Below are 14,677 nucleotides of genomic sequence, written 5' to 3' on the forward strand. Positions count from 1 at the left end.
TGGATAAGGGACATCATGAACCTAAAGTGAAACGACAATGTCAAATGTAAGAAGCTTATGCCATGAGCACGACGAAGATATTCGACCAGTTTACACGTGTACATATGCTTGGAACCGCAAGAAAGCTAAGAAAATCGTGCGGCTTGCTATGATTAGTAGTAAAATAGATTGCGGCAAGCGCCACCTATACATATCTACCTCAATAGAAGCACGTTATATGAGTATACTTCCACTACACACAAGGGCAGAGTCAACCAACGGTTACTAGAGGTTGCATGAGAAGAGATTCATAGTTAACAAATCAAGAATAAAAGACAGAAGTGAAACTCAGACAGAGACAAATCGTGCCAAAAAGCCAAGGTCGTATCAGCTAAAATAGACCAACAACAGCTACAATTAAAGGAATAGGGTGCTCTAAAATATTATTGGCTAAAAAGATGGACAATAGTCTAAAACATACTTCAAACATAATTTTAATGAAAGTTCCTATGTAAACACTTTGAGAAAACAAGGCTCAAATCGTTTACATGGGAGCATCCATTTTGCCATTTGAGGCAGCCTCCTCGGCTCTGCCCTGGCGGCACTAAACAAGCAGCAAAAGCCCCCTACTGGGAGCTTTTGCTTACTGCAGCGAGAGCAGAGCTGAGGAGACTGCCTTCACTTTCATTTTACGTTTCGGTGCACCCCAAGCCAAGGGAAGCACAAAAAATGTAAACTGAAGGCAAAAAGCAGAGGCACAGCAATTACAAATACAACATAGCTGTATTTGTGATTGCCGTGGTTGGAAAACCATGGAAATCATAAATACAACAACGTTGTCATTCTGACTGTGGCGGCTTTCGTGTGGAGTCTCTTGGGCTCCCCCACCTTGAGGGAGCCCAGGAGACTCCAAGCGAAAGCCGCCGCAGTCAGAATAACAACGTTGTTGTATTTGTTAATACTACAGCATTTACAAATACAACAACGTTGTATTTCTCACTGCAGCGGCTTTCGCTTGGAGTCTCCTGGGCTCCCTCAGGGTTGGGGGAGCCCAGGAGATTCCACACGAAAGCCGCTGTAGTGAGAAACACAGCAGCATTTCAAACAACACCACCGTTGAGTTTCTGCCTGCAGAAGCTTTCTCTTTGAGTCTCCTGGGCTCCCCCTGGGGAGTCCAGGGGACTCAAACTGAAAGCTGCTGCAGGCAGAAACACTGCAGCATTTTGAAACACAACCGCGCCCAGGAGATTCAAAGTGATAGCCACGGCAGGCAGAAACACAATGCAGTTGTATTAAAAAATGATGCATTTTTTCTTTCTAAGTTTCTCGGACTCCCCCGGCTCAGAGGAGCATGAGAAACTTAGAAAGAAAACCACAGCATTTTTAAATACAACAACATTGTATTTATGTTTGCGGTAGCTTCAGGCTACCGCAAACATAAATACAACGTTTTAAAAGCTGCAGTTTACTTTCTAAGTTTTCCGGGCTCCTCCAGCCCAGAAAACATAGGGAAAAAAACACAGCTAGTGCTTATTCAAAAAAAGAAATAAGCACTTACCCAGATGCAGCTTTCCTGCCTGCAGTCTCTGGTCTCCGTCATCCGGCACCAATGAAGCAAAAGCCACCCAGTGGTAACTTTTGTTTATTACAGCTGGCTGGCTTTTGCTTAATTAGTTCCACAAGGGCAAGCACAGGAGGCATCCATTTCACAAAATGGATGCCTCCTAGTGCTTCACATTTTTAAGTTTGAGCTTCATTTGCTCAATACTTTACACAGGGACTTTTAAAAAAAATGTTTTAGATATATTTCTGGTCTTTGGCATCTTTTTAGCCAATAATATTTTAGAGCGCACTATTCCTTTAATGAAGCAAATAACAGAATATCCTGCTCAGGAAGGTCAAGATAAGGAGCAGAATGCAGGTGGTGGAAAAAATGAAAATCAAATACACTAATTAAATGGAGAATGAGGCGATTTTACAGTGTCTGAATCATGTGACTAGCCGAGCAAGAAGAAGTGGGACTTTCACACCTATGGATGGTGGTGTGCCATGCAAAGATATGAGAACTTTTCCAGACAGGGATGAAGTCTCGAGGCCAACCACAGTGAAATGATTGACACATGACCACTGAAATGATGATTGATTGTAGCAATAATTGGAGAAAGGCTGGGGGAGCTGACGGGCACCCTGCACTTGGCGGACTTTTCTGCATGCTGCTAGGCAAAGTGGAAAAGTATGAGTGGGGTTGGTGCCAACACAATCATAGTGGACCAAGTAATCTAGGGTCCTATAGTTAGTAGAATCAATGAGATGTACTTTTAGTGACGTCTACAGTAGCCATTTTATGGTAGGGCTTAGATGTCCCACCTGACAGTGTTTACCCAATCCCCTCACTCTGTTACCCTATACAGATGTAGTACCTATATTAAAGTTACCTTCCTAGGAACAATAGAATTGCATGCAACATTTTAAGCGTTATACGTCACTGATGACGAGTTTTTAGCATAAATTATGTGTTTTTATGATGTTCGTTGGAGTTGTGAAGCTGAAGCGAGAAAGAAGATCTAGCAACCGCTGATATTCATGAAACTCCCCGTTTTTTTGTACTTGTCATTAAACTGACTCCTTTTACCAAACCATTGAGTTGTCATTATTGATTTGATGCTAGAGTATTAATCTGCATCCCCATCCATCTCACGGGTGCTGCTACTCATTTTAAAGTGCTATTGGGTAACCCCAGCTTTATGAGCCGGTTGGGGTCCTAGTGCACATCTTCTATGTCATATAAAGAGTAGGAAATATATTAAACTTTTACTTGCATGAATGAGACATGAATGTTGCTACAACTGGTGTTCCTTCGTACACTTTTTGGCATCATGATGGATGTACCTCATCAAATGTTTATAATGTAAGAGGAATAAATAAAGGGACTGGAACTGTGAAACAGAAAGTTGATCACATTAAATTAATAACGCAAAAATATAAAAATTGGTTCAGGGCCTATCGCTATGCTATTGCACCAAACGATGGTGAGTGTATGCTAAGCGCTGTAACCACTAGAAACTCTAGGAATTTCTGCTCTTTTGTTAATGTATTATCATCCAGCCAGAAACTATTGCAAAGTAACCCTGTAATGGAGAGTGAGTGGGAACAACATTTTATGGATTTGTATACAAAAACAGATGTAAATTATGAGCGTGAAGTCAGCTGTAAGCCCTGGAATTTGATCTTGAACTTAGAGGAGATTGTAAAAGCTGTACAGAAAGCATCGAACTCAAGAGCACCCTGGCCGAATGGCCTAAAGAGTCAAGATGCTCTGTAGACCAATATATTACATATGCCTTTAAATGACATATCAGTAACTGCAGCAACTTCGAGATCATGGAAGTTATCCGTAATCATACTGATTCATAAAACAGGTGATCACTACAAACGTATCAACTATAGACCCATTGCATTACTTGATGAGGAAAGTAAAATCTTCCCAAATCTTATATTGCAAGAGCTTGAAGGCTGGTCTAATTCTATTGGCAGGCTTCACACATTTCAAACAGGTTTTAGGAAAGGCCTGGGGACTTTGTGTAATGGATTAATTATGTGCAATTTTCAGGAAAAGGCATGGGCTAGCGGTGTATTGGCAGTATGTGTAGCTGCGATAGATTTTCCTCAGCTCTTTGATACTGTTAACTGTTCAGTGCTATGGAGTACATTAAAGGCCTGGGGAATCCCAGAAACCCTTTTAGCAATTTTTATATATCTGCACATGGATACAGGATTGCAAGTTAGATTGAATAATCAATGCGTGTGACTAAGGAATTCCCAATGTACTGGGGCTTAAGACAGGGGTGCGTATTGGCCCACTGTCCTTTCAGTTTATATCTCTCTGATTTGGATGAATGGATGTCTACAGCCACGTTTGTCAGTCCGCGTCTTCAAGCCTTGGCAGTTCCGTGGATTGCTTACGCGAACAATGTGGTGGTGGCAGACCTTTCACAGAAGGTCTGCAGTACCTCATTGCTGCCATTGTATCTTATGCAGCGACGTATGATCTTGTTGTGAATAGAGATCAAACTAGTGTGATTCGCATTTGGAAAAACTCTACTTAACCATGTGGATACACGTGGATGACAGAAGGGTTGCTATTGAGTCCTGTGCCCCACTTAAAATGCCAGAGTTTCGAGATAACTGCGTTGCAAAACAAAACAAAGTTCATTCATTGACTAAAAGCAAAAGCTATTTCACTAGCAAGCCAAATGAAAACAATTTACTTTACTTTTTATATATATTCTCTCGTTCCATTTGTTGGATTTTATAAGCTAAAAGTAGTCCCATCCTTGTTATATGGTATGGACATTTTTAATATGGCAAGGGAAGTGGAGTGAGATGTTTTAGAGGGCTGCATCCGGAAGGGAGCTCTTAATCTTCCACCAAGTCTTCCAATCACCTCCCTAAAATCGTCTGTTTATTCTGTTACTAGATCGTTCTTTTAATTACAATTGCATTTTAAAGGGTATTTTAAAGGATTTTATTTCATTGTTGCAACCTGATTTTTTAATTGCTTTTATTTACTTGTCAGCAATATATAGCGTCTTGATACGTTCATTAGTGTTCCTTCGTGCTAATTTGTTGTAAAAACCTTTTAGCGATTAGAAACAGAGCTTAGTTGGTGAGTCAGCCTGTATGCAGTATGGTTGATAGTACTGCTGTTTCCTCGCAAGTCTCTGAAAATGTTACACATTCCTCGAATACCAGATTGTGAACTGGGAATATGCTTGTCACCCCCACTATGTTACCCAATGATTCATGTGTTACGGGGGGTGGTTGTGACATATTGGATGTTCCTAAGCTAAATAATATTCAAGATATCACTGCCGATAGATTTGCCCCACTGCTTGAGGAATTCATTAGGGTCTCTCGGAATAGTAGCCCCACCACGAAGGCGGTGGGGCTGGTGCTCCCCCCAGGGAGAGGTGGGATCACACCAGAGTCCTTGATTTATTGTGCATGCTACTAAATTCGAGGTTCTTAGAAAAACATGCAGTGGAGGTAGCCCCTCATATAGATGATAGAAACATTGACCTGTGCACCATCACTGAAAACTGGGGTCATAGTGCAGCGGGGCCCTCCCTGAACCTAGTCATACTGGAATGGTACTGCATGCTTAGACAGACAGATTTTTAAATCCTTGCTTACTATCTGAGAAATTAGTGGCCAAATCATGGATGGGATAGACTTCCTACATGTTATAATTGGCCATAACACTGAATCGACCATTAATGTTCTATTTTATAGGCCTCCATGCGCGACAGGAGACGTTATCACTGCCCTGTCCAACTACTTGCTTTCCTTCCTGAAACCCAATACGATCCTCCTATTATTGGGTGATCTTAAGTTTTGGTTGGGGCACAAGGATGATAATCTTGCCTCTGAGTTGGAGTTGGCCTTGTCTAATCTGAGCCTCGAGCAAAAGATCAGTGTTCCCACCCATTGTTTGGGGCGTACTTTAGATTGTGTCTCCACTCTTAAGGTGGTCTCAAAGGATTTTCAAGTATCGCCCTGCCCGTGATCAGATCACTATTTCATGTACTTTACAGTACAGGCGGAATTTCCTAGAAAAGTCAAGGGTGGCAGGACTCCAAGGGCTCTAGTGAGAAATCTTAAAATCTCACACTGGAACAAATTGAACCCCTGTTGAGCTCAATTACTAATTTCCTAAATCGGAAATCCTCTGAGGAGATGTCGGAGTCTCTCCTATTAAATATGGATAACATTGCAAACTTGTTAGCTCCACTTAAACAGAAAAAGGTTAAGGAAGGGAAAAAAGTATTCATGGTTTTCTCCAGAATAAAAAAAAAACTCAAATCCTACACAATTAAACTATTTTATATGTGGAAATCTAACCCCCACCCCTGTAGCATTGGCACCTACAAAGGAGCAGCCAAAACATATAGATTAGTGATCATAGATGCCAAAAAAACCTCCTTTAATTCTAGAGTTCAAAATTCTCAGTCTGATGTTTAAGAGCTCTTGAAGGAGCAAGAAACAACACATTCTCCTGATTCTGGCCTGTTAGTGAAGGATGCATGATGGTACTCGGAGATTCAGGAGGCTATGCAGAGCAAGCTGAATGGTATTAGGGTTGATATAGCTCAGAAAAAAGAAAACCAAACTATCGTTTTAGGTGAAGGTGTGGCTGATGATCATGTTAGATGCTCCTCTATTCCTCAATTTAGTTTTTCTAGCATCACGGTTGCCGAGCTGTCTATTATTGTAGAACTGTTAAAGGCCACAAAGTGTAAGGGTGACCTTTGCTCGGCCATTATTATTAAAAACGTGTTCACCCACTCTGCTTGAAACCACCTGCAAGTTTGTGACTACATGTCTGGTGCCCCAGGAACTAAAAAAGGTGTGGGTAATGCCTATCTTGAAAAAACCTGTCTTACCTACAGATGTTCCGCTTAATTATAGGCCGATTACCAACACCTCTTTTTTGCTAAAAATATTGGATTGAGTTGCGCAGTTACAAATTGCAGATCATCTTAATAAATACCCCATTCTTAACAATCGCCAATCAGGTTTTAGACAGGGATTATGAACAGAGACTGCGTTACTTGAATTGAAGTCTAGGATCTGGGAAAGCATGGATAAAAAAAGGCATCCATGCTGATGCTGCTTGCTTTGTTGGCTGCCTTCGACCTGGTGGACCATTCCATCATGGTCATGAGGCTGGGGGATGTGGCAAACCTTTCGCCGACAGCAGCTCGGTGGATAGCCTCATTCCTAAGTAATAGGGATAGTGGAGTTTATCATGAGGAGGCAGTAGCCCAGCCTATAACCCTATTCAGGGATCTTGCATTTCGCCTTGCTTATATATTTATGGCACCCTTTTTTGCCCTTTTGGAACATGAGGGGGTAGTGTTCACAAACTATGCGGATGAAATGCTGGTTCGTCATCCCTATCTCTGAAACACACGTAATTGATGAAGCAGAGCGTAACAGGATTTCTGCCCTTATTGAGAGCTGAATGGTTCATAACAATCTGGCTCTGAACAGAGAGAAGACTCCACTTTTGATTGGTGGCTCCCATAGTACGCTACCAAAACTTGGCTTGACCTATGAGAGCTTTCTAATCGGGGATGTAAAGATAATTCCTCAAAAGAAGGTCAAGACATTAGGCGTTATTTTCGAACAACACCTCAACATGAAGGCACATGTGGGGAGATTAGTGTCGGCATCACCCTACTATATTAAGCTTCTGGCCCACCTAAGACCTTTTATCACTCAGGCTAAAGCGGAAACTTTCGCAAGAGCAATCATAGGGGTCAAGATAGATTATTGTTGTAGCATGCTCGCTGGCTTGAATAAGACACACTGTAATAGGTTGCAGGTGGTTCAGAATTACGCAATGCATGTGGCTATGGGATTAGCCCGGAGAGACCATGTTGCAGTGGCGAGACGGGCATTACACTGGCTTCCAGTGGAGGCAAGGCTCCTGTTCCGCCTACTGAATATCACACACAAATGTAGATAGGGAAAACTGCCCCTTTACCTCCAAGATCATCTCACTGAAAAAAACGCACTGAAGAACTCTCAGATCCAGTATTCAGGAGCAGTTGAAGCTTCCTAGGTGCAGGACTGTGAGGGCCGAAAAGGGGGCCTTTCATAACGCAGCACTAAGGCTTGGAACGACTTGCCTCTCGAGCTCAGATGCCAGAAGTAGTTAGATCTCTATAAGAAGAAATTAAAAATGCTTCTGTTTGCTTAAACTTGCAAGTATGACTCTCTAAGATCAGTGGTTTACTGATTAGCTCTTGGTTGCTGTTCTGTCTTTTTGTTTGTTGCACCCTGATGCCTATGGGTCCTTAGTTTGTGCATTATAAATATATTAAAGTGAAGTAAAAGTAAGGTATGAATTAGGATTGGTGTATTTCAATAGAGTGTTTCAGCAGCAGGTGATATCGTTGTTCTGGAAAATACTGGTGTCCCCACAGGGCTCAGTATTAGAGGATGTAAAACATGCTATGTTAGTGGAGGCAATGGATTCCCTAAAGAGATTTAAGAAATATGTTGAATCCATCATGGCAAGTGAAGCGATTAATATTGACACTTTAATACATAATCCTGACTTGGATAAAAAGCAATTCTTTCAAGTAGACTGGATTACCACCATTGGTAAAATAAGAGATTATGCTATCTATACTAGCCGGTCTAAGTGTGATAAACCTGTAGGCACACTTACAGGATTTCTAATCAAATTTCCAACCCACAATGGAGACAGAATTTCCTTTTGGTTTACACTAAACATGCTTCCAAAAATCAGGTTTTGGCCAAATGTTCAATGTCATAATAATCTTCTGGTTTTGTGGTCCACGAGCGATACAACATGAAATTCCAACTTTAAAGAACCTTGTAATATCATGTCTTGCATGTGCGCAAAAGAGATCATTGATGCTGTGGAACATTATACACAATCCCCGTTAGTCATGTATGGATCAACTTTGGGAATGCCTAATCAGTGAACATCAGACCTCAATGACTTTTGTGGTATTATACTTTTTTCAAGTATTTACATTGGAGTAACTAGATAAGGTTTTGTGATGATGGTTTTTAATTATTGGATTTTTTAACTTTTCTATGGAAGTGTTTCATTTATGTTTAAGGAGATTGATTGTCAACCTTTTTATGTGATTTGTATAGAACTTTTTTTTAAATGAAAGTTTCCTCTTAATGCAATAGATCCTAGAATTGTTGTATTTTAGTACGTTCTCAATTGTGTCCTTTTAATTAGAATGATAGCAATGTTGTGAAAGGTTAACTTAATTAACCATGACACAATAGGACAAAAAAATGTACGAGGAATATTTGGTAAGAAATCATTTAGCACTACAGGGCGCTTGTCAATTGTGAATGTGACACAATTTAGCATATGTTCCATTCCCTAAGGAAACCTTCTTCTTGTAAAAGAATTAGATTGTCTTCCCACCCGAGGCCTCCAGTGAAAAGAAAAGTGTACGTTGTACATCTATTCATTCCTACTGAATCATGAAAACAAGTATAATACATATAGGTGAGACTGCATTGGAATCCCTCCATGGCAGCTGTGCACCTAAGGTCTGCAATGAGAGCCTTTTGTATATCTTTTTTACATCTAGAAATAAAGAGCATATTTGCTTTCTATTTGAAACAATCCTCAACATTAGCTATAGAGATGATTAGCCATATGTGCAAGCAACTCATTTTCTCTTTGAACCTCACCAAACCAATATTTACAGAATATTCCGTCAGCCAAGAACTGACATGAACTCTCTCCAACACCATGGATGTCCTATCCCCCTTCATCAAAAATAACTCCCAAACCACCAGAAATGCAATAGCCGGATTGACCCTTGCCTTGCCAACATGAAGTGGAAGCAGAGAATACTTTATAAGTGCTGGAGGAAATCAAAGGCAAACTTGCTTCCCTGTGCCTCCCTGTGCTTTTATGCCACTAACCCACAAAAGAATAAGGCCTTACTACAAAAGCGCATTGACTTGGCTGCTAAAAAATTAGCACCAGTGTTCGGAATTTGCTGAAGGCGAGTGCCCCAGAGGTGTGTACTTCAATGCTTGCTGCTTCTCAATCCCTTGAAGATAGTGTGCCTGCCTAAAAACTCTTGCTGATTTTTTCTCAACTAAAGCTATTGTTCTACAGCTACCGGGTCAACACTATTGATCCCTCTTCTTGGTTATTCTCCTTCAAGTCAGTCTTGCCTACCGATAACAAGTTGTCAGAATCAAAACGATGGCATTGCCTAAACAGGTTTTCCCTTGCTGAACCAGTGCCATTAAAGATAACGTTGATACCCTAGCTCTCATCTTGACTGTGCTGTCCTATGTTGACTTGGATTAAAGAAGACCTGCATCCTGCCACTCAGGAGTCATAGGCCCTCATTACGACCCTTGCGGAAATCGACCGACCGGACCGCCATAGCGTAAATAGCGTTTCCGCCATTGCACGACGGAGCAAAGTGCGGCTCATTCCGACCCATCGGGCACGAGCACCACGCCATGGCGGAAGTGCAAAGTCCGCGATGGCGGAAATGTCCCCAAAACGCCCCTCACCGCCGTCGTACGGCGACCTAGGTGCAATACCGCCACCGGACATAGCGGTCACCGCAAAGAGCGGCAATCGGAAAATACGGTGACCGTAAATATACGGAAACGGAAGCAAAAACATGGTCCCGGAACGGGAAACAGCACGCCGTACACCTATAAAAGCAGAACATTCACACAACCATTAAAAATACAACCCTGAGAGACATCCCAACCCGACATCCACCCTAGTGAAACCAAAACAATGGGAAAAGTAGCGAAAAAAGCGTGCGACCGCAAGCGGCAGGTCCACTTCTCACGTGAGGAACTCACGGTGCTCACAGAGACCCTCCAGGAGAATGCTGCCGTCGTCTTCTCGACGCAAATGACCAGGACGGCACTTGCGAACAAGAAGGCCATATGGGCCCTGGTGGCACAGCGGGTAAGTGCGGTGGGGACCGCACCCCGCAACCCACAGCAATGCAGAAAGCGATGGGATGACCTGCGGATCCGCGTCCGTAGCATACTTTCTGCCAACCGAAACATTGCCACAGCTACCGGGGGAGGATCGGAATCACCCATCAAGCTGACCCCCTGGGGAGAAATCTGTGCCTCCACCATTGGAATGGAGACCATACAGGGAGTCGGAGGGATGGAGAAAGGAGTGCAGACATCCGAAGAATCAGGTAGGTGGCCCAAATAAAACTATGCTAAAACCACAATGTCCAATCATGTGAAGTACCATGTGTCCACATAGTGCAACAGAAACACATGTCCAGGAGAACGTCCACTTACATTGGCCTGATAGCGGACATTAAAAGTCAAATTAAATAAATAAATAATTAAAATTCCTAAATACACCCTCTACACGTGCAGCAGGCACCCCCTAACTGCAGGCTGCAATACAACTGCACCCTCAATCCACACAAAAATGAAACTACCTCCAAGGCCCTGACCCAAATCACCCTCAGGTACCACCCCAATGCATGTGATACATTGCCATTCCAATTTCCACAGAGCCATTAATAACGCTCGCCCTCCTTTACTCCACCACAGGGTCCGATTCAAACGACGAGCTCCAGGACACCCCTACCAGCACACCTGCAAAGAGGGCCAAGACCAACGGCCAAAGACCCTCCACCTCAGCTGCACGCATCAAGACACGGCTGCAGCACAAATCAAGTGGAAGCACACAGGAGGGGACTCCAACAGGCACCCCAGCAGCCAGCATGGCCACAACACCACCACCACCACAGGCCCCCCCAATGGATGCCACAGAAGGCACTGCTTCTGGTGGCAGCAGCACCATAGGCGACACTGCATTAATGGCAGCATGCTCCGACACAGAAAACGGTGATGTCGATGTACGATCCATCCATGACCTGTCTCAATCCCCCTGTTTGTTTCATCCCGTACAACATGAGGATACCACGCAGGGGCACTCACAAGATGACGACTGGCCATCCCCCACAAGCCCTGTGTCAAGGCAACATGAGGTGATCAGCCCCTCTGTGACACCACCGCAAATGGCCATGGCCCAGCAGAGGCAACAGTCCCTCGACCAGGTGATCGAGCAACAGCAGCAACTGGCCACGCTCCTCAAGGAGCATGCTGATGAATGTGGGGGTACCAAGGCAGCCATAGAAACATGTACAGAGACACTAAGGGCAGAAATGGAGAGAAGCACCGAGAGCCTGAGAGAACAAATGGAGAGAAGCACCGAGAGCCTGAGAGTACAAATGGAGAGAAGCACCGAGAGCCTGAGGGGGGAACTGCATGCGACGTCCAAAGACGTATGTGCTGAACTTGCCGCTGTGCGCCGTGTGCTCACTGAGCTCTCACAAACCCTTAGGGACATGCATGGACGTGAGCAGGCAGAGACATTATCCGTTGCAAGTTCCGTCCAGGGCAGCCCCCAACGTAGATCTGGGAGGAACCTGCGCTCCACAGGCAGGGGTGCCCCTGATACCCGGAGAGGGGGCTTGCAATAGTGTCTGCCCACTGACAATGAGCATCCTTGGACACTGGTGTTCGGGGGGGGCGGTAGGAGGGTGGAGGGGGTGTGTTGGGCTTACTTGGGTGGCGGGTCGATGGGGTGTGTAACACAATTTCACATATGCTATAAACATTTCACAATCATCCAATGAGATGTGTGGACATTGATCTTTGTGTACGAGGCCATCATAGGCGTACAGTCCATATTGTGCATGTTCCAGACACACACAGTGCCACAACTCCCGTGTCCATGTATCAACCACCAGGCGTGAGTGCTAGAAGCATGAATCTATGATAATCTGACGAATTTCACGGCCCTCCTGTGCCTCGCGGACTCCTTCAGGTTCTGCCACATCCCCACCCACATCATGACCATATTCTGGTGCTTGCAGTTCTGCGTCAGGGGGCATGGGCACATTTCTACGTATGCACATGTTGTGTAGCATGACACATGCCATGACCATTTTAGCAACCTTCTCATGGCGGTACAGGAGTGCCCCGCCAGACCTGCTGAGGCAGCGGAAACGAGCCTTCAGTAGGCCGAATGCCTGTTCTATGACTACACGGGTACGTGAGTGGGCATGGTTGTAGTCCTCCTCATGCTGGTCCTGTGGGTTCCGGAGTGGTGTAAGGAGCCATCTCTTCAGTGGATACCCGGCATCACCTGTATGTGGACAATAAAGGATGTTTGAGGAATGACATTGCTACGTAAGCACCCCCCCCCTTCCTGGCAGGTCATTGCCGCATCACATACCCCACATTATCATGCATGAAATGAGACTCACCGAGTAGCCAGGATCTGTTCCCTGCATGTCGCTCCATGTAGCGTGGTATTGTAGAGTTCCGTAAGACCATGGAATCATGGGTTGATCCAGGAAATCGGGCACAACAATGTGTCATGATCCCGTTTTAGTCACACACCATTTGTACATTAAGAGAATGATATTGTTTTCGGTTGCGGTACTGGGCCTCCATGGCATGTGGGACAACCAATTCCACATGGGTGCAGTCGATGGCACCAATGCAACCCGGTATGCCGGCAAGTGCATGGAATCCCACTTTTGTGTTGGTAATTTCCTGCTCCGAGCGTGGTAGAGAGATGTAGTCGTCTGCGTGCTTCAGGAGGGCATCGAGCACTTGCAATAGTGTCCGTGAGAACAGTGGCTGTGATATGCCATGCAACTGTCCGACTGTGTGCTGGTAGGTGCCTGTGGCCAGGAAGTGGAGTACAGACACCACCTTCAGTAGGGGTGGGATGGCGGTTGGGCTATCTATCATGCTGACAAGGTCAGCGTGTGTCATGTCCACAATGGCGGTTATGGTGTCCCGGTCCAAACGGTAGAGGGTGTGGATCTGCTCATCAGTGAGGTTGAACGGATGTGCTCGGAGGCGTGGGATTGCGGCCTGCCTGCGTGGTGGTAATGGCTGTGCTGGTGGGCCTTGCTGGCCCTGCCTTGCCCTCCTCCTCCTCCTGCGTCTCCTCTGTGCGGCCGGTTGTTGTAGTAGTTGGTGTTCGTCTTCTTCTTGAAGTTGGAGTACTTGCAGTGCTATCAGGTCCCCCAGGGCCAACATCGCAAGTCCTGCCGGCAGCATTTTGGAGTGGGTGTGGTTGTGGGAGGGGGTTGGGTGTGCAATTTATGTGTTTCCAAGCTGTATAGCCTCCACCTGTGGTGATTCATTCCACCTGTGCAAGCTGCAATCCCCTTTGGGCGAGCACGTCCCGCACACAACGCTGCAAATCGACGCATGGCATCTTGCTATTGCAATCATGTATTTCATCCCGATGGCTGTGAGATATCGCATCATATGTTAATTCTCCTATGCTCCCATTGTTTCACATACTATATTCGCTGTTGGGAACAGACTTGTGAAGGGTCAGTGGAATGTAGTACTCGATTAACGGTGGACCCTCATGCAACACTGCACCGAGGTTCACCGACGGGCGGGGCGTCCCATTTGTGAGTGAAGGCAGTTGCCATTTTCACACACAGCCGCACTAGATGGATTAATTTGTGATTTCAAGCGGCCACAGATGCCTTTTCGACGTGATGTTGCAAATGAGGAATTCGAAGGACGGCGCTTTCGGTTTTCAGCTAGCGGCGAGGAGATGCCCACAGGTCTGACTGCGAATATAACGTTCTATTGTTCAATGTCCTTGGGACAGGGGCCATGGCGAGGATGCAATGATTGATATGAATAGTATGGGATGCGCAATAGCGAAGTGGGCGATAAGGCCAGACGTTCCCAATTACATGTTGCTTCACAACACTGGAATTACGGGCTGGGGGAACAGTGGATTTTGCAGGCTGCATTACGCACAGACTCAATGGAAGTTTCACATGTCATGTGAGTATGGAAGCAGGCGTTTGTGATAGTGTTTTCACCTCGATATGGATAGTTATGATTCGCTAGTGGTTTTTGGTTGGTGATGATCCTTTGGAGTGGGCTAGCATGCATATGGCTGTGGATTTGGTGTGATCATTGAAGTGAGTTATTCAAATGTAGTTCTGATGGCCATTCTATTCTTTTTCATTTCGTTTGGGTGACAGGTATCTCCTCCCCTTTTGCCACTGCCATCTGTATGCCACTCCTGCAGATGGATTTTACTCCGACACCTGCTGCTTCGTGTTAA

The sequence above is a fragment of the Ambystoma mexicanum genome, chromosome 13 (assembly GCF_040938575.1).
Source record: "Ambystoma mexicanum isolate Mex_15411 chromosome 13, UKY_AmexF1_1, whole genome shotgun sequence".
Classification (NCBI taxonomy): domain Eukaryota; kingdom Metazoa; phylum Chordata; class Amphibia; order Caudata; family Ambystomatidae; genus Ambystoma; species Ambystoma mexicanum.